This window comes from Dama dama, chromosome 9, assembly GCF_033118175.1.
Source record: "Dama dama isolate Ldn47 chromosome 9, ASM3311817v1, whole genome shotgun sequence".
NCBI lineage: Eukaryota > Metazoa > Chordata > Mammalia > Artiodactyla > Cervidae > Dama > Dama dama.
In genome coordinates, this window is record NC_083689.1 from 15,599,387 (window position 1) to 15,619,740 (window position 20,354).

The window sequence follows — 20,354 nt, forward strand, 5'->3', positions numbered from 1 at the left end:
TCTCTCAAGAGCAAGGATGTGTATCCAGTTTCTTTTCTAATTTAAAATACACCCAGCGTAAAGTTTACTGTTTTCACCATTTTAATTTCACCAATTAAACAGCATTAGTATATTTGTAATGTTGTGTAACCATTACCTCTATTAATTAATAGTTCCAGAATTTTCTGTTCATTTCAAAGGGAAACTCTCTACCATGAAACAGTTACTCTCATTCCTCAACCCCCTGGCACCTGGCAACCACCTACCAGCTTTCTCTCTTTATGGATTTCCCTCTTCTCCATACTTCATAGAAACGTGTCTGGCTTCATTTCACTTCTGATTTCTTTTGCAGTTCAGACTTCAACTTTCCCTTTCTTTCACGTGTCCCACCCACCCCTCCCTTAGAGCGTGCAGGTCAGATGAGTATTGGAAACATATCCTAGACCCTGCTATTTCACACATTCATTCTTTTTTATTCTGAACTTTTTTTTTAAATTGGCATATAACTGATTAATGTTGTGATAGTTTCAGGTGAGCAATAAAGGGACTCAGCCATACATATACATGTATCCATTCTCCCCAAATCCTCTCTCCCATCCAGGCTGCCACATCACATTGAGCAGAGTTCCCTGAGCTATACAATAAGTTCTTGTTGATTATCCATTTTAAATACAACGGTGTGTACATGGCCATCTCAAACTCTAACTGTCCCTTCCTCCTGGCAACCATAAGTCTGTTTTCTAAGTCTGTGAGTCTCTTTCTATTTTGTAAGTAAGTTCATTTGTATAATTCTTTTTAGATTCCACATTAATGGATATCATACGCTATTTCTCATTTTCTGTCTGAATTACTTCACTCAATATGACACTCTCTAGGTATATCTGTGTTGCCATGAATGGCATTATTTCATTCTTTTTAATGGCTGAGTAATATTCTATTGTGTACATGTACCACATCTTTGTTATCTATTCCTCTGTCAGTGGACATTTAGGTTGCTTCCATGCCTTGGCTGTTGTAAATAGTTCTGCAGAGAACTTTGGAGTGCATCTATCCCTTCGGATCGTGTTTTTCTCTGGATATATGCCCTGGAGTGAAACTGCAGGGTCATATGGTTGTTCTAGTTTTAGTTTTTTAAAGAACCTCTGTACTGTTCTCCATAGTGGATGTACCAGTTTACATTCCCACCGACAGTCACACGTTCGTTCTTAGTGACCGAGAGCAATGTAGGGAGGCTCAGTCTTCAAATATTTTTTCAGGACTGGACACCCAGACTACTCACTTTTTCTTTTTCTAAAAGTGATTCAGATTTTGGTATCCAGCTATTTCCCTTCAGCCAAAACCATCACTACAATTTCTTTCGGCTCCAGTGGGGAGGCGGTTTCTAGCTGTTATCTTGAGAGTTTTAAGATCCCAAGGTGTGCAGTAATTGAGTCACAGGGCCACACAGTCGGTACACAGTAAATATTTGCTGGACAAACGATGTACGTCAACACTAACGATTACCGTCATAATGAATTAGTGTCTTCATGTATTAATATGTTGATAACCATCCACAGCCACTGGTTGGTCACAGGGGCAGAATGAATGAGGGAGATCATGAAGTTCCTACTAACGCTAAATGCCAAGTCACAAAAACATGTGTTAGGGACTTCCCTAGTGCTTCAGTGACTAAGACTCCGTGCTCCTAATGCCGGGGCCCTGGGTTCCATCCCCAGTCAGGGCACTAAATCCCACATGCTGCAACTAAGAGTTTGAATGCCGCAACTAAACATTCCGTGTGCTGCAGCTAAGCCCCGGTGCAAGCAAATAAATGAATAAAACCCATGTATTGAAGGCAAAGGATTCCAAAGATGCAGTTTGTGGGCAAAACTATGCCCCTAACCCTGAGAACACAGAGGACAGCAAATGTCCCTTAAATGTTTAGTTTAAGGGAACAACATTAGAGCCTCATTTTCTCCTGGGAGGAGTTTTATTTTATTTTTTCCTGGCAGTCTATTTTTTTTTTTTCTGTTTAACCTTCTGGTTCCAATGGATTCAAGTAAGTTTAAGAGAGAAAGAGACAATAAAGAATGATAAGTGGTGTCAGTCGTCTGGAGCATGAGTCCAGTTGTGATATTGCTCTGGACAAGAGGATCTACCTTGTTTTTTTTGCCACACAACTTGTGGGATCTTGGGTTTCCCTGGTGGCTCAGATGGTAAAGAACCCGCCTACAATACAGGAGACCCAGTTTTGAATCTTGGGTTGGGAATATCCCCTGGAGAAGGAAATGGAAACCCACTCCAGTATTCTTGCCTGGGAAATCCCGTGGACAGAGGAGCCTGGCGGATTACAGTCCAGACACGACTGAGCATGCACGCACTCCTCACATGTAGGAAATTACCATGTGCGGGTCACTGTTTGCAAGCACATTACATAGAATGAAATGATTTCATCTTCACAAGAGCTTGATGAAGTCTGTGCTCTCATCACCCTCATTTTACAGATGGGGAAACTAGCTCAGAGAGGTGAAGTGGCTTGCCCAAGGTCACATAGCAGGAAGGGACTGATCCAGGAACTAGGCAGGCTGGTTGCAAAGCTGGGGGCATTTCTCCACCAACTCTCATCAATCATTGGTTGGGGAATATTCCAAGGGTATTAACTTTCCAGAACCTCTGGCCTGTTCTTCAGTCCTGCAGCCAGAACTAGCCCCATGCAGGGAGTGGCAGGTGCTGGAGGTAGAGAGCCATGGACACATGTGGGCAGGGGAGGGATTTGGGTGCTGGCAAATTCTCTTGGAGGCTTCATAGCAGAATAATCTTTTTTGTTTTTTTAAAGATTCATTTATTTTTGGCTGTTCTGGGTCTTTGTTGCTGCCTGAAGGCTTTCTCCAGTTGTGGTAATCAGGGGCTACACTTTGTTGCGATGCTTGGTCTTCTCATTGCAGTGGTTTCTCTTGTTGCAGAGCACAGGTTCTAAGTTCGCAGGCTTCAGTAGTTGTGGCACACAGGCTTTGTCGCTCTGAGGCATGTGGGATTCTCCCGGACCAGGGATCAAATGTGTGTCCTCTGCATTGGCTGGTGTTTTCTTAACCACAATTTGTCATTGTTTTTCAGTTGCTCAGTTGTGTCTGACTCTTTGCAACCCCATGGACTGCAGCACGCCAGGCTTCCTTGTCCTTCACTATCCCCTGGAGTTTGCTCAAACTCATGTCCATTGAGTTGATGATGCCATCCAACCATTTCATCCTTTGCTGCCTTCTTCTCCTCCTGCTCTCAATTGCCCTCATTAGCCACTAGACCACCAGGGAAGCCCCAGAAACACTTAAAAAAAAAAACAAAAAAAACTACAATTCCCCTTTTATTTATTTATTTTGGCTGTGCCCAGGGGCATGGAAGATCTTAGTTCCCTGACCTGGGATCAAACCTATGCCCCCTGGCACTGGAAGCATGCAGTCTCACCCACTGGACTGCCAGGGAAGATCCACAGAAACATCTTTTGAGCTGGACTTTGGAGGTGGGAAGATAGAAGGATATTCAGGATGGAGGCAAAGAGGTGTGGAAGTTAGGATGTGTTCAGGATTGGCAGTGGGAAGTCTTTTTGGGATTGGCCAACAGATAAACTGATAGGCTATGATGAATTAGAGGGATAGTTAGGGCTCAGAACTCAGAGGAAAAGATTACAGTCCCTCTGCATGGATTGAATGAGGGTCTGAACCTTGGCAAGTGAAAGAGAAGTATGAGGTAGAGTCAGTAGCCCTGATGGTCGGTAGAATGTGGGGTGAAGGAAGGAGAGAGGGAGCCCCACAATGATTGGGTGATCACTTCTACGACTCGTTGGGTTTCTTACAAATCTGACCTCCAGGGGGCACCTGAGAACACCTGAGTCAGGTCATGTCCCTCCTCTGCTTAGAATCTTCCATGGCTCCCACCTTCAGTCCAGTTCAGTCGCTCAATAGTGTCTGACTCTTTGTTACCACATGGACTGCAGCACATCAGGCCTCCCTGTCCATCACCCACCCCAGAGTTTACTCAAACTCATGTCCATTGAATTGGTGATGCCATCCAACCATCTCATCCTCTCATCCCTTTCCCCTCCCGCTTTCAATCTTTCCCAGCATCAGGGTCTTTTCCAATGAGTCAGTTCTTTGCATCAGCTGGTCAAAGTGTTGGAGTTTCAGCTTCAACATCAGTCCTTCCAATGAATATTCAGGACTGATTTCCTTTAGGATGGACTGGTTGGATCTCCTTACAATCCAAGGGACTCTTAAGAGTCTTCTCCAACAGTTCAAAAGCGTCAATTCTTCTGTGCTCACCTTTCTTTATAGTCCAGCTCTCACATCCATACATGACCACTGGAAAAATCATAGCCTTGACCAGACAGACCTTTGTTGGCAAAGGAATGTCTCTGCTTTTTAATATGCTATTTAGGTTGGTCACAACTTTTCTTCCAAGGAGTAAGCGTCTTTTAATTTCATGGCTGCAGTCACCATCTTCAGTGATTTTGGAGCCCCCCCAAAATAAAGTCTGTCACTGTTTCCTTTGTTTCCCCATCTATTTGCCATGAAGTGATGGCACTGAATGCCATGATCTTCATTCTTTGAATGTTGAGTTTTAAGTTGATTTTTTCACTCTCCTCTTTCACTTTCATAAAAAACAACAACAACAAAAGCCTATGTCCTCTCTGTAATCCACAAGGCTCTCTACCATCTATCCCTGTCACCTTCCTCTATCAGCTCACTCACTGTACTCCAGTCACACAGGCCTCCTTGTTGTTCCTTGAACTCACCAGGCACCCTCCAGCCACGGGGCCTTTGTTTCCTCTGCCTGGACCACTTTTCTCCCATCCACCCTCATGGCTCCTCCCTCACCTCCTTCAGATCTTGGCTCAAATGGATCTTTCCCACAAGGGTCCTTTCTGACCACCTTCTTCTTCTTCTTTTTTAGTTATTATTATTTTTTTACTTTGGCTGTGCAAGGTCTTTTTTGCCACGTGTGGGCTTCTCTGGTTGTGGAGCATGGTCTCTGGCTCAATAATTGCGACATGCAGACTTAGTTGCTCCACAGCAATGTGGGATCTTAGTTCCTCAGCCATAGGTGGAACCCGCTTCCCCTGCATTGGAAAGCGGATTCTTAACCACTGGACCACCAGGGAAATCCTACCTTCTGTAAATGACATTCCACTTCCCCTTCCTTTTCCTCCTCTTCTGTTTTCTTTCCTCTGTCTGCATAATTTTGCTGCTTTATCTTGTTTCTTGTCTGTCTCACTTACTAGAATGTCAGTTCCATGAGGGCAGGGAATCCATATTCCTTTTTGTTTACATATTCTCTTTTGTTTACTGCTGAGTCCCCTACAATAGTGCCGGACACACAGTAGATGCTCAATAAATATCACTGGATAGATGAATGAATGAATGATGGAAAGGATAATGGAGCCATGAAACTATAATTGGGAGGAAGAATTCAGCTTGAGGGATTTCCCTGGTGGTCAAGTGGTTAAGAATTCACCTCCCATTGCAGGGGATGTGGGTTTGATCCCTGGTTGGGGAACTAAGATCCCACATGCTGCGTGGCAGTTAAGCCTGTGAGCCTCAGCTAGAGAGGCTGCTTGCTGCAACTATAGAGGCTATGTGCTCTGAAGTCCGAACACCACAACTGGAGGGAAGCCCATGCCCTGAAAGTATGACCTGATGCAGCCATAAATAAATAAATATCAGTGGTTCACCTGGGTGTTGCCCAGCAGCCTGCACCCCAGGGGTCTCCCCTTCTTTCTCCTTCCTAAAGCCCAGTCAGGGTCCAGAGGCTGCTGTGAAGAATCATCCAGCAATCCCAGAGCATCTGTTCATCCTGGTGCGAGGGAGTGTGTGTCTCTCTCCACTGTGATGGGCAACTGAGCAAGCAGGGGAAGAAACAAGCCCAGCTGCGACATAGTTTCTTCTCACCAGGGGAGGGACCTTTGCAGCTGCACTCAGGGCTGTGCTGGCATGCTGGTCTCAGCCTAGCCTTCAGCCTTTGCCATCTGGCTTGGCATTTTATTTAGCTCTGTTCTCGTGTATGTGGGGCAATTCTAGAGTCTGGCCCCAAGTGACAAGAGCTCTTATTGGCCCTGGCGTTTTCATTTCACCTTTCTCTTAGCTTTTCTTGGCGTAGGTGGGGTATGGGGTGAATTCACTCTGCCTGAGACAGAGTGACTTTGGGTTGTCTGAATTAGCATGAAAGCTCTGATCTATGTCTAGATCTACTTATCGGTGCCCTCAATAAGTGCATGTCCGCACTGCTAGATTTAAAATGGATAACCAGCAAGTACCTACTGTACCACACGGGGAACTCAGCTCACTCTGCTCATTATTATGTAACCACCTAAATGAGGAAAGAGTTTGCAAAAGAATAGATACATGTATATGTATAACCAGATCACTTTTCTGTATACTTGAAACTAACAACATTGTTAATCAGCTATTCTCCAATATAAAAGAAAAAGTTTAAAAAGAAGGTATTTTTAAAAATTAATTTATTTTCGATTGCACTGGGCCTGGGATTGTTGCTGTGCTCAGACTTTCTCTGGTTGCAGGGGTGGGGGACTTCTCGTGGTTGCTTCTCTTGTTATGGAGCACTGGCTCTAGGCATGCCGGCTTCAGTCATTGCAGCATGCGGACTCAGCAGTTGCAACTCAAGGGCTCTGGAGTGCTGGCTCCATAGTTGTGGTACATGGGGTTAGTTGCTCCGAAACGTGTGGGATCCCCCTGGACCAGGGTTTGAACCCGTGTCCCCTGCATCGGCAACCAGATTCTTAACCAATGGACCACCAGGTAAGTCCCATAAGTGGGCATTTGACATTGTAAGACAAGAAGGCTGAAATGCTGGGACAACTGTGAATAGTTAAGTACCTTCAAGAAGATGAGTGGGATGTTTTTCAATCACCTGTTAAAGAGTTTTTTTTCTATACATTTTTGGGGGGGGTAAGATAGACATAACATATCATTTACCATTTTAACAATTTTTCAGTGGTCTTATGTGAAAGTGAAAGTCACTCAATCGTGTCCAACTCTTCGTGACCCCATGGTCTGTACAATTTATGGAATTCTCCAGGCCAGAATACTAGAGCGGGTAGCCTATCCCTTCTCCAGTGGATCTTCCCAACCCAAGGATCGAACCCAGGTATCCCGCATTGCAGGCAGATTCTTTACCAGCTGAGCCACAAGGGAAGCCCAAGAATACTGGAGTGGGTAGACTATCCCTTCTCCAGTGGATCTTCCCTAGTCAGGAATTGAACCAGGGTCTACTGCATTGCCGGTGGATTCTTTACCAACTGAGCTATCAGGGAATTATGTACATTCATAATATTTTGCATCATCACTATTCATCTCCAGGTCTCCTCTTCTCAAGCGGAAACTCTGTCCCCATTAAACATTAAACCCCATTTGTCCTCCTCCCAGCCCCTGGCAACCCACCATTCTACTTTCTGTCTCTATAATTTGGCCTCATATAAGTGGAATCATACAGCACTTGTCCTCTTGTGACTGGTCTCTTTCATTGAGCATAATATTCTCAAGGTGCATTCATGTTGTAGCATGTGTCTGGATTTCCTTCCTTCTCAAAGCCAAACAACATCCCATTGGATATTTCATTTGTCTTCATCCATCGATGGATGTTTGGACTATTTCCCTGTTACCTTTCAGCTCTTCCACCAACAGGGCACGAGGGTTCGCTTTTCTCTGTATCCTTGCCATCACTTGTCATCTCTTCTCCTTTTAAAAATAATTTTTTTAATTTATTTATTGGCTGTGCTGGGTCTTCACTGCTGCTCGGGCTTTTTTCTAGTTGGGGCGAGCAGGGGCTACTCTCTAGTTGTGGCTCACAGACTTCTCCTTGTGGTGACTTTTCATTGTGGAGCATGGGCTCAAGGGCGCGAGAGTTTCAGGAGTGGAGGCACATGGGCTTAGCAGGTGCGACCCCCGGGCTCTGCAGCACAGGCCCAGTAGTTGGGGCACTTGGGCTTAGTTGCTCCCCGGCGGGTGGTGTCGTCCTGAATCAGGGGTCGCACCCATGTCTCCTGTGTTGGTAGGATTCTTTACCACCAACATCCACGGTCTGTTGAATTCCATACTCTTCAGCCTGGAACTCAGGAAGAGCTACTGTTTTTTTCATGGGTCTTAGCAACACTTATTTGGTCTGGGGCTAGTTAAGATGCCTTGTTAACAGAGATCTTAGCACACAGAGCAATCAGGAAGTCATGAAACTACCTAGGAGAAGCTCAAACAGCAAGCGGAAGAAAGAGAATGAAGGCTGAGAGAGAGAACAAGAGGGAAGAGGTGAGAGCAAATGATTTTGTACAGAGATGCTATCTTTAGCTGTTTTTTTAATGAACGCTTTGGTGTTCTTAACAGGACTCCACACCTGTGTGGATTCTCCTTGAATGCAAAGCTTTCAAAGCATGAGAAAAACATTCATTGAATGAAACCAGAGTTGCTTCTGTGAAGTAGTGTATTAGTTGTGTGTGTTAGTCAGTCAGTTGTGTCCAACTCTTTGCGACCCCGTGGACTGTAGCCTACCAGGCTCTTCTGTCCATGGAATTCTCCAGGCAAGAATATTGGAGTGGGCTGCCATTTCCTTCTCCCGGGGATCTTCTTGACCCAGGGATCAAACCCAGGTCTCCTGCATTGCAGGCAGATTCTTTACCATTAGGGAAATGCTATGTGCTGGCTGATGTCCCCCTAAATTCGTATCTTGAAGTCCCTAACTTCCAACGGGATGCTATTTGGAGATGGGAGGTCTTTAGGTTTAAGTGAGATCATGAGGTTGGGGCCCCCGTGATGGGATTGTTGGTGTTCAGTTGCTAAGTCGTGTCCGATTCTGTGACCCCATGGACTGTAGCCAACCAGCCTCCTCTGTCCATGGGATTTTCCCAGCAAGAGTACTTGAATAGGTTGCCATTTCCTTCTCCAAGAATTATTGCCCTTGTAAGAAGAGACACCAGAGAACACAGTCTCTCTCTCTTTTTCTCCTCCTCCATGTAAGGAAATAGAGAGAAGGTGGTCATCTACAATCCAGGAAGCAAACCCTTCCCAGGAACTGACCGGGTCTTGGACTTCGAGCTTCCCAAACTGCGAGAAAATAAATGTTTGTTATTTAAGCCACTCGGTCTATGGTATTTTGTTATAGCAGCCAAGCTGACTAAGACAGGAATCCTGCAGTGACAAATAGGCCCCCAATTGGGTGAAAGGTTAAACAAAGAAGAAGTGTGTTTCTCACTCACCTGATTACCCTGGAAGGCTGTTTCTGGTCAGTGGCTGACTCTCCTCCTCCACATGGTGACTCAAGGACCCAGGTGTCCACCTTTTCATGGCTCCAGCACACACAGGGCCCTTAGTGTCTCCCATGTCTAGCCAGCAGAGGAGAAACGGAACTTGTCAAGGCACACCTGCTCCTTAAAGCTCTGACCCAGGGTGACACTTTTCACTGCTGCTCACATTCCATGGGTGAAGATGAGTCACATGACCACACCAACTCAAGAGGAGCTGAGAAGGTAGTCCCTGGCCACTGTTTGTTCCCCAGGGTGTTGCCTTGATTTTGGTTGCAATACCTATCACATTTTCTTTTCTTTTACAATTTGATTGACTGACTGATTTTTGGCTGCACTGGGTCTTCATTGGTGCATGCTGGCTTTCTCTGGTTATGGTGAGTAGCGGCTACTCTCTAGTTGAGCTACATGGGCTTCTCACTGCAGTAGCTTCTCCTGCTGCAGATCACAGGCTCTAGGACTCCAGGCTTCAGTAGCTGTGGCACATGGACTCCATAGTTGTGGCTTCAAGGCTCTGGAGCTCAGGCACAATAGTTGTCATGCACGAGCTTAGTTGCTCTGTAGCACGAGGGATCTTCCTGGATCGGGGATGGAACCTGCGTCTCCTGTATTGGCAGGCAAATTCTTTATCACTGAACCACCAGGGAAGCCCTTCTGTCAAAATTTAAAATGTACACAATCTTTGAAACAGCTATGCCACTTCTAGAATTCATTCTACAGAAATACTTGTAGCATGGACTTCCCTAATGGTCCAATGGTTAAGACTCTGCACTTCCAATGCAGGGGGCATGGGTTCAATCCCTGGTCAGGGAACTAGGTCCTGCATACTGCCTGACATGGCCAAGAAATAAAAATAAATAAGGAAAGGAAAAAGAGTTAAAAAAAGAAATACCTGCAGCAGCTTCATGGGGATTTATATGTAAAATGATGGCTACAACATTTTGAGGAATAGAAAAAATGAAAAGATCCAGATGTCCACACTAGATCAATTCTATGGGTTCATTAGAAAACTATAGGAACTGGTGTAAAATGTTGTTTAAGACATATTATTAAGTGCAAAAAAATTCAGACTTTTATGTATATACACATACATGAAACATATATGTATGTGTCTATATAGACAACTATGTGTATATGTATATGTGAATATATGTATATATATGTATTGTGTGGTCAGTTGGGCCCGACTCTTTGTGACCCCATGGACTGTAGCTGACCCACCAGGCTCCTCTGTCCATGGCATTCTCCAGGTAAGAACACTAGAGTGGGTTGGCATGCCCTCCTCCAGGGGATCTTCCTGTCTCAGTGATTGAACCAGAGTCTCAGGTCTTCTGCATTGGCAGGTGGATTCTTTACCATTGCGCCACCTGGGGAGCACCCATATATGTGTGTGTATATATATATAATCTCACTTTTTTTTGGCTGAGCCACATGGCATGCGGGATCTTTGTTCCCTGACCAGGGATTGAACCTTGGCCCCTGCAGTGGAGTCCTAACCACTGGACTGGCAGGGAATTTCCTTTTTTAAAAAATCTCACATTTTTTTTAAAACAAATATTTGTACAGTTTTTTGTGTGTGTGTGCACATATGGGATCGTGTATTATTTTTTCTATGCTGCCATATCCAATTACCACAAATTGAGTGGCTTACCAACAGCATGCCGTTTCTATGGGTTGGAAGTCTGATAGGCTTGACTGGGTTGCAGTCAAGGTGTTGGTGGGCTGTGTGCTTTTCTGGACACTAGGGAGAATCTGTTTCCTTGTTCATTCAGGCTGTTGGCAGAAGTTGGTTTCAAGCTATTGCGACTGACCTGGGGTCCTGTTTCCTTGCTGGCTGGCGGCTGGACGTTGTTCTTAGCTTCTTGAGGCCACCAGCATTCCTTGGCCGGGGGCTCCTTCATCTCAGAGGTAAAGACCCAGGGTCAAGTCCCTCTCTCTCTCATGTTTCAAATCTCTCCTGCCTCATCTTCTGTCGCATTGCTGGCCTAGTCTTCTGCCTCTCTCTCACTTTTTTCTTTTTTTTCCTTTTCTCTGTCTGTCTCTCTCGCTCTCTTTTTTTTGGTTTATTTTCAAACCCTGGTGTTGAGGGCTGACTTTCAATAGATCGCAGCGAGGGAGCTGCTCTGCTACCTCTGAAACCCTGACCTCTTTTGCTTTTTTTAAAAAAAGTTAATTTATTTTCAGCTGGATCTTTGTTGCTTTTTTTCGAGTTGTGGCGAGTGGGGGGCTACTCTCTAGTTGCAGTTTTTGGGCTTCTCACTGTGCTGATCTGTCTTGTTGGGGAGCATGGAATCTAGCGTGCAGGCTCAGTAGTTGTGGCTCACAGGCTCAGCTCCCCCTCGGCATGTTGGATCTTCCTGAACCAGGGAACAAACCTGTGTCCCCTGCATTGGCAGGTGGATTCTTAACCACTAGACCACCAGGGATGTCTTGCCTCTTCTTCTTTTAAAGACCTATGTGATGACCTTGGGCCCGCAGGAATAACCCAGGATATACTCCCTATTTTAAAGTATGTGGCCTAGTACCGGTTTCTTTCACCATGTAATATAACATACTCAGGCGCCCAGATCATGGGGGACACACTCTTGCCTACCACAGATTATGTTCTGGGAGAAGCGTTCTTGGTAAGAAAAAGGCTCAGTGTCAGACCCTGGGTTGGACCTCAGAGAGAGGTGTTAGGAACCCCAAGAAACCTAGATTTGTATCCCTGACCTGCTTGCTTCAGGCTGTGGGACCTCTGGTGAGCGGTTGCACCTCTCTGAACCTCAATCTTATCTGTAACACAACTTCCTCTGGGGCTTGTGTTTGGGTGGGGAGATTTGGCTAATATCCCTTTTTCTGCCCAACTCAAAGCTTAATTGTAGGGTGGAAGGGCATATCTACTTGCTCTTAGTGAATTTAATATGATTATTTTGCCTTTAAAAATATTTGTTGGTATTGTTGTTCAGTCACTGCCTGTCCGGCTCTTTGTGACCCAATGGACTGCTGCACACCAGGCTTCCCTGTCCTTCACTCTCTCCCGGGGTTTGCTTAAACTCATGCCCATTGATTCAGTGATGCCATCCAATCATCTCATTCTCTATTGCCCCCTTCTCCTCCTGCCCTCAATCTTTCCCAGCATCAGGGTCTTTTCCAATGAATTGGCTCTTTGCATCAGGTGGTCGAAGTATTGGAGCTTCAGCTTCAGCATCAGTCCTTCCAATGATATTCAGGGTTGATTTCCTTTTTAATTGGCTGGTTTGATGTTGCAGTCCAAGGGACTCTCAAAAATCTTCTCCAGCACCACAGTTCGAAAGCATCAGTTGTTTGGTGCTCAGCCCTCTTTATGGTCCAAGTCTCACATCCGTACACGACTACTGGAAAAACCATAACTCTGACTACATGGATATCTCTGCTTTTTATTATGCTGTCTAGGTTTGTCATAGCTTTTCTTCCAAGGAGCAAGTGTCTTTTAATTTCAACAAACATGCAGAAAAATGCACAAATGAATTTTTACACAGATCTATATAGTGTGTTCCTACCATGACCCAGGTAAAGAGTTAAGGAATTTCCAGCCTTCAGTGGGCTGTCAGTTTAAAAAAATTAAAAAATACAGAGAACACGTAGTTAAATTTGAATTTCAGATAAACAATGAATAATTTTGAGTTTCATATCAGTGGAATCACACAGTGGGTCCTCCACTATGTCACTCTATGAGATTCATCCACACTGTTGCCTAGAGTGCTTTCTTTTTCACTGATGCATAGTGTTCCACTATATGGATATACCACACTCTGTTTTTCTATTTTCTTGTTAATGGACCTTTGGGTTGCTTCTAGTTTTAACCTACTAAAAACAGAGCTTTGTGAATGTGACTTTCAGTGGCTAGATGCACCTAGGAGTGAAACTACTGGCCAGTTTTAGTTTAAAAATTTTCCTCCCAGATGGGAGAAAAAGACATCTTCCCACACCAGTGAATAAACTGAAGTCTTGTAGGTTACATTCCAGCCCCCAGCCTGGTCTTATTTTTATTTCCTGAATGAAGGACCTTGTGGGCATTTTGAGTTTCCATCTTCTCTAATGGGTCTAAGGAGCCTGTGAAGATTTAGAGAATGTTTTTTCTCTACTTTTAATTTAATTTTATTTTCAATTTTGTAATTGAAGTATAATTGATTTACAATGTTATGTTAGTTTCAGGTATACAGAAAAGTGATGCAGTTTCAAAGTGATTCAGGAACACGTTGTCATTCAGTCACTAAGTTGTGTCTGACTCTTTGTGACCCCAAGGTACTCTGGGCTTCTCTGTCCTTCACCATCTCCTGGAGTTTGTTCAAACTCATGTCTGTTGAGTCGGTGATGCTATCCAATCATCTGTCCTCTGTCACCCCCTTCTCCTGCCCTCAATCTTTCCCAGATTCAGGGTCTTTTTTCAGTGAATCAGCTCTTTGCATGGTGGCCAAATACCTTTTCAGATTTTTTTCCAGTATAGGTTATTATAAAATATTGAGTATAGATCCCTGTTCTATACAATAGGTTCTTGTTGCTTATCTAGTGTGTATATGTTACTCTCAAACTCCTAATTTATCCCTCCCCTCCCCACTTTGGTAGCCATAAGTCCTCTAATTTTAGGTGCCATATCTTTTACTGATTTGTAGGAGAGAGAAGGTTGCTTTAGGAGTTACTGGTGCTTGTTTGACCCATGGTTGGTGAAGCCTGGTGCCCAGCGCAGCTATGTAAATGTCCTGTCCATGTGGGGGTGGTGCACAGAAGCCACCCGGACTGCCTTACAGTCCCTGCCTCCCTGCTCCCCCTCCCGTAGCTCCTGAACCAGCTATATTCATCAGGAGCATCTCCAGGTGCCATCTGGTTGCTATGGCAACTCAGGCTGGTCCAGGCTTGGCAGTGGGGGTCAACCCCCATCTCGGCTGCAGTTCCAATTTGGATTCAGGGAAATAGATTCACGCGATACCTGGTACTTTGAGGAAGTCCTATTCTGATTACATTAGCAGTAAGATTTTTTTTTGTGGTCTCAGGCTGAATGACGCTTCTTTTCTTGCATTTGCTTTACCCCCGTTGTCATCTCTTTGCACCGCCTGTTTGTGAAACCTGGTCGCTTCTAAGGGATGCAAACCCCAGGTGCTTGGCCATTTCCTCCGTGCTGTGGTTGAGCAAACAGACAGGGAACAGCACGCCTGGTCACAAGACCCCGCAGGTGCCAGGAACGGCCGCCCGGCTGGAAGCACCCGTTGGCTGGGGTTGTGTTTGCTTCTTGTGTGTACACACAGGACAGCTGGGGCTCTGCTGCTGGAAGCGCGCGTGAGGGCTCTGCAGAGTGAGCTCCGAGGTGTTGCTTGAGCAGCCGTCCCCATCGCCCCCTACCCTGCCCTGACCCATCCAGCTTCCAGACTCCACCCACCTGCCTCAAAGTCAGCCTGAGAGCCAGTGTCGACCAAGCACTTTCCACAGCCTGGCGCTGTGCTCAGAGCTCTCCTTTCCGACAGGCGCCCACTGACCCCTCACCATGGCTCCCTGTATTACTTATCCTTATCCCCACCTTGTGCAGGAGAAAGAGACTCAGAGGATTAAATCATGTTGGGGAACACACAGCTAGTTGATGTGTGCTGGAGTCCGATGGGCCTGGCTCTGGAATAAATCTTTCCCACCACAATTTATCCCTTCCCTAGCTACGTGAAGTCCTAGACCCCAGGCAGGAGGGTTCTATGTGCTTGGTGATGTTTTCTTGGGTAGACTCATCCTTAAGATCATTGATTCATTCAGGTTGCATGCATACTCAGTGGCTCAGTTGTGTCTGACTCTTTGCAACCGTATGGACTGTAGCCCACCAGCCTCCTCTGTCCATGGGATTCTCCAGGCAAGAATATAGAGTGGGTTGCCATTTCTTTCTCCATGGGATCTTCCCGACCTAGGGATGGAAGCAGCATCACCCTCGTTGGCACGCAGATCCTTTACCATTGAGCCCAAGTTGTCAGGGACCCAAAGGCAAACAACATAGATCAAGATCCTTGTATGTGTAACACTGACATCCTATAGGGGACACCAAAAATCCCCGAGGAAGACCTCATTGGAGGATGTGATGAGGAGTGCCTACATCTGACTGCAGCCTGGATAATGAGAGGGAGCTGACCCATCACAGACGAGGGGAAGGGCATTCTAGAAAGTGGCCTGTCTGCATGTGTGCTCAGGCATGTCTGACTCTTTGTGACCCCATGGACTCTAGCGCACCAGTCTCCTCTGTCCATGGGATGCTCCAGATAAGAATACTGGAGTGGGTTGCCATCTTCTACTCCAGGGGATCTTCCAGACCCAGGGTTTGAACCCGTGTCTCTTGTAGCTCTTGTGTCTCCTGCACTGGCAGGCAAATTCTTTAGCACTGCTCCACTAGGAAGAGGGAACAGCAGTTGCAAAGATGGAATGAGCTTGGCAGAGACCAGGACTGGTGAGGCTGGTGACTCTGCAGCTTAGAGGCAAGAGAGGGAAGGGGAGGGGTTGGGGCCTGGCTGACAAGGCAGCCTGTAGGGAGTGGCTTTTATCTATAACAGCAAAAGAGTGACTGACTCTTTTCAGAAGCTTCCCCATTGACTGTGGAGCAGAATGCAGGCTAGACGTAGGGAGTGAGAAAGCCAGCTGACCCAGGAGGGGCAACTGCCCAAGTCCAGGCCAGCAATGAAGGAGGCTTTGCCATGGAGGGACGTGGTTGGATATAGGATCTATTTTGGAGGTGAATGGATGGCATCTGCTGATGGCTTTCAGTCGGAGAGTGAAGGGAAAGGGAGAACCATGTGATTTGGGCATCAAGTTAAATTGGGGGGCCTGTGATGGGATGGGGGATGCTGGGAGCAAAGGGCTGTAGAGAAGGAGCAGGGAAGGGAGATTTCCATCTTGAGCCTGTGGGACCAGCAAGTGGGTGTCTCAAAAGATGTCATTGTGCCTGTGCCTTAGATTTTGTCTTTCCCACTCCGTCTCGCATCTTCCCAGGTACAAACCTCCCTTCTCTGGGTGCCTGGAGCTTTTTCCATCAAGCCTGGGCTCTGAGGTTTTCGTTACACTGGGGATACTATACAGAACATCCAAGTTGTAAGCTAGGTTCTTTCATGTTTCAAACCTTTTAAAGTAAGATTGATTTTCACTGTTGCATTAGTATTGAAACAGGAACCTGAATTCTTGTTCACAGAGCTGAAGAATGAACTTCACACACATGCAAACGATCACAGTAGCAAGCAAATTGGACTTATTTTAAATAGACGAAAAGAACAAAGCTCTCAACATAGACACTGAGAGACACTGAAGTACCCCCCAAATGTGGGACTTACAGCATTTATAAGCATTAAAATGCTTACAGCACTTAGCGGCATTACATCCTTTCTAGTATCCATCTGTACTTTTTTGGTTGGCTTTTGTCTTTAACATATGTCATTTCTAGCCAATCAGTTTAAAGGTTACAATGTTTAACTTGACACCTTTATGGCTTCTTTTGATCCCCAGTTTCTAAGTCTCCTCAGACTTTCGGTCACCATCGCGTGACCCTGTCTTATGACCCCTGGCCATTTCACAGAGGACCAGATATGGACCAAAAGTTGATGGTCTACCTGTTGCTTTTCTTTTAAATAAGAGGGCCAGAAGTTAACAGTTGTCCTGTCCTGCATCTGGGTGTTTTATGATCTACCAGACCAAGGACGCATTCCTCTGGAAGTCAGGAAACTGGAACAAAGGATATAGCTTCAGGTTAGTAGTGTGAGATGTTTATTGAAAAAGAGACCAAGGACTCAGTCTTACACTGACTGCCTAGCAATTTCTACCTCAGTTTCAGGGGTATAGCCCAGTGACTCAGTTTTATAATCTGTGTCTATATCTATTCCTTTCCAGATTCTTTTCTCTTATAGGTTATCACAAAATATTGAATATAGTTCCCTGTGGTGAATTCTTTCTTTAATATTGACACAGTAAGCACATTTTGGGGGGTGGGTGGGGTGACTCCAGGAAGTAGAAATGGAACAGGTAGCAAGACATTCCTTTCATCCTCAGTTTTTTTAAATGTGTGTGTGTATATATATACACACACACATATATTTATTTTGGCTGTGCCAGGTCTTAGTTGAAACATGCAGGATCTTTCTTGGTTGCAGCATGCAAACTCTTCTTTTTCAGTTCTGGCATGTGGGATCTAGTTCCCTGACCGAGGATCAAACCCAGGCCCCTTGCATTGGTAGCGGGGAGTCTTAGCCACTGGACCACCTGGGAAGTCCCAGTCTTCAGTTTTATTTCTATAAAATGTGAAGGAAAATGCCTTTGAGGCATAAGGGCTTATAAAAGGAATAAAAGGCTTTTTTTTCAATGCGAAGGGAATGTATTTAGAAAAACACAAAAGGCTTTATAAATTCACGATCGTAGGCGATTTAAGTTTTCATGGGAGTAAATTGAAACTTAAAGGCGTCATGAAGATAGGCCTATTAAACTCCATTAGTTACAAGATTTGAAAAAAGAAACCTCCCCAGAGGGAAACAGCGTTCATTAAACTGATATTGAGTTGATCTACTTAGGAGACGCTTACTTAGGAGAGAGAACATTCTTACTTCTTGGAAGCCTTCAAGCAGAGGAAGGGGAAATAGTCAGCAGAGAGATAAGCTTCCACTCCCACTCCCGTTTCTTTGCACCATCTCCTTACACCTCTGGATGTTGAGGTGACTCTTGCAACGTTTATGCATGGGATTTAGGCTCCTAATTCTATGTCATTCAGGCTGACCTTCCTGTGGATTTGCTTTTCTTGGACAGACACTGGGAGGCTAGTGATGGGGGGCTGTTAGGTGGAAAAACTCATTTTGGGATTGAAAATATGCTGTTGGGTTAGCTGTGAATCTGAACACCATGGGCCATCTCACTTCTAGAAGGAACAAGAAAAAATTTCTTCCCATGGCTCACAAGGTCCTGTGTGATCTGCTTCATCACCTCCCCACCCTCATCCCTGTTACACTTCTCACTCACAGCCACTCAGGCCTCCTTATTGTTCCTTGAGCAAATCACACACAGCCCTGCCTCAGGACCTTTGCACATGCTGTTCTCTGCCTGGAACACTCTTCTCTCAGATACCCGGTGTGGCTACTGCTTCAAGTCCTCCAGCTCCCTCTGTTCAGATGCTACTTCCTTAGAGAGGCCATCTCTGACCCCCTATTTAATACAATAACCAGCCCACCCACCACTTCCTGTCTTCCTCTGTGGTGAGCAGAATTGTGTCTTCTGCTCTCAAATTCATATGGTGCAGTTCTAATCCACAGTAGCATGTGACTGTATTTTTTTTTAAGATTTTTTTTTTCCTTTTGACATGGGCCATTTTTAAAGTCCTCATTGAATTTGTTACAATATTGCTTCTGTTTTATGTTTTGGTTTTTTGGCCCCACGGCATGTGGGATCTTAGCTCCTTGACCAGGGATGGAACCCGCACCCCTTGTGTTGGAAGGCGAAGTCTTAACCAGTGGACTGCCAGGGAAGTCCAAGCTTGGGACCATATTTGGAGATAGAGCCTGTGAAGACATAATTAAGGCTCCTCTCCCTTGGCCACACTCCTGCTAGGTCTCCACATGAATCCCTCATGTCCTGCCTTGGCCTGGTCAGCTTGAGATGCCCTGTAGACCCTGGAGGTGGGTGCTGTAGGGCCGTAGGAACCTGGTGGGCTGAGGCTGTCTGCCCCTGGGTCTGGCTGCTCCTGCTGGCTGGAGATCCAGGTTGAAAGCCCAAGGATGCTGGTGTTCAGTTTCGCTTGACTTTGAGGACCTGGGAAGGTCATATGCACCACGGGTCTGACTAGTGTCAGATTGCCCAGCAGTATTTTAAGAAAGCCAGATGCCTGGATCGGAGACTGCAGACACCTTCACACAGACACTGTGCTTTCCTGTAACTGATACTTCTATTTTTCTAGTACCAAGTTAAATGCATGATATTATAAAACTATTTTTTTTTTTTTTTTTTTTTGCGCCACACTTCAAAGCTTGCAGGATCTTGGTTCCCCGACCAGGGATAGAAACCGGGCCCCCTGCAGTGGAAGTACAGGAAGTGTGGAATCCTAACCACTGGACCACCAGGGAATTCCCATAAAATACTCTTTTATAACGTCATCTCACTGAGATCTCCAGGGCTTTTGTGTTTATTTTTTTTAAGTTTTTTTAAGAATTTTTTTTGATGTGGGCCATGTTTTTAAAAAGTCTTTATTGAATTTGTTATAGTATTGCTTCTGTATTATTTTATTTTAATTTTGGGTTGTGAAGCATGTGGGATCTTAACTCACTGACTAGGGATCGAACCCACACCTCCTACCTTGGAAGACAGTCTTAACCACTAGACCACGAGGGAAGTTCCCCGAAGGCTTTTAATATCTTCAGAATATATATTCCTGTTTTCCGTAAGACTCAAAAGTCATATAAGCTCTAAGAAATCTACTAAAAAGATGATGAAAAAATTAGAAGATGAAGGGGACTCTGATGAAGAGTGACCATAAATGAGATGAATGAGCAGGAAGAGAAGCCCGAGGACGAACCCAGGGTGGTCAAAGACAATCTTCATTAGGTGAAAGTAGTGTAGTCTTTTCCATAGGATGTTATCCTGAAGCCAGACCCAGACAGTGGAAGAAACAAAGTGAATGCTACAAAGGTGGACTCAGTCTGAACGGGGGAAAAATGATGGAAGACGAGAAGAAGGGAGAAAGGGGGAGATGCACTGGCTCTTCTCATGGGAGAGGATAAAGAAGCAGAAATAGAGATGGTGATGCGGATTCTCCTGAAAAAAAAAAAAAAAAGAAGTGTTTAAAGAGAAGACTAACTGGAAAAAGTAAAGTTGCCTAAAAAGAACATGCTCAAATAAATGAACTGTTTTTAGCAATAAACCTGCTTTCTAGTGGTGGGGGAAAGGGCCAGGTGAAAAAGAGGATTTAAAAAAAAATTAAAATTAAGTTCTCCCATCATTTGGAGGGGGAAAGAAAAAAGAAAAAAAAAAATGAGAGAGGAAAAAGAGGCAATTAGGGTAAAATAGGGGCTTCCCAGGTGATGCTAGCGGTAAAGAACCCGGCTGCCAACACAGGAAATGTAAGAGACTCGGGTTTGACCCCTGGGTT

At 45.1% G+C, this 20,354-nt stretch overlaps 2 pseudogenes; one reads left to right on the forward strand and one right to left on the reverse strand.

Annotated features, from left to right (window-relative positions):
* Nucleotides 1–4,812, reverse strand: part of LOC133062736 (small ribosomal subunit protein uS14-like) — a 58,394-nt pseudogene extending 53,582 nt beyond the window's left edge.
* A 14,349-nt stretch (nt 4,813–19,161) lies between these two features.
* Nucleotides 19,162–20,050, forward strand: LOC133062737 (mitochondrial transcription rescue factor 1-like; annotated as a pseudogene).
* Nucleotides 20,051–20,354: the final 304 nt, after the last annotated feature.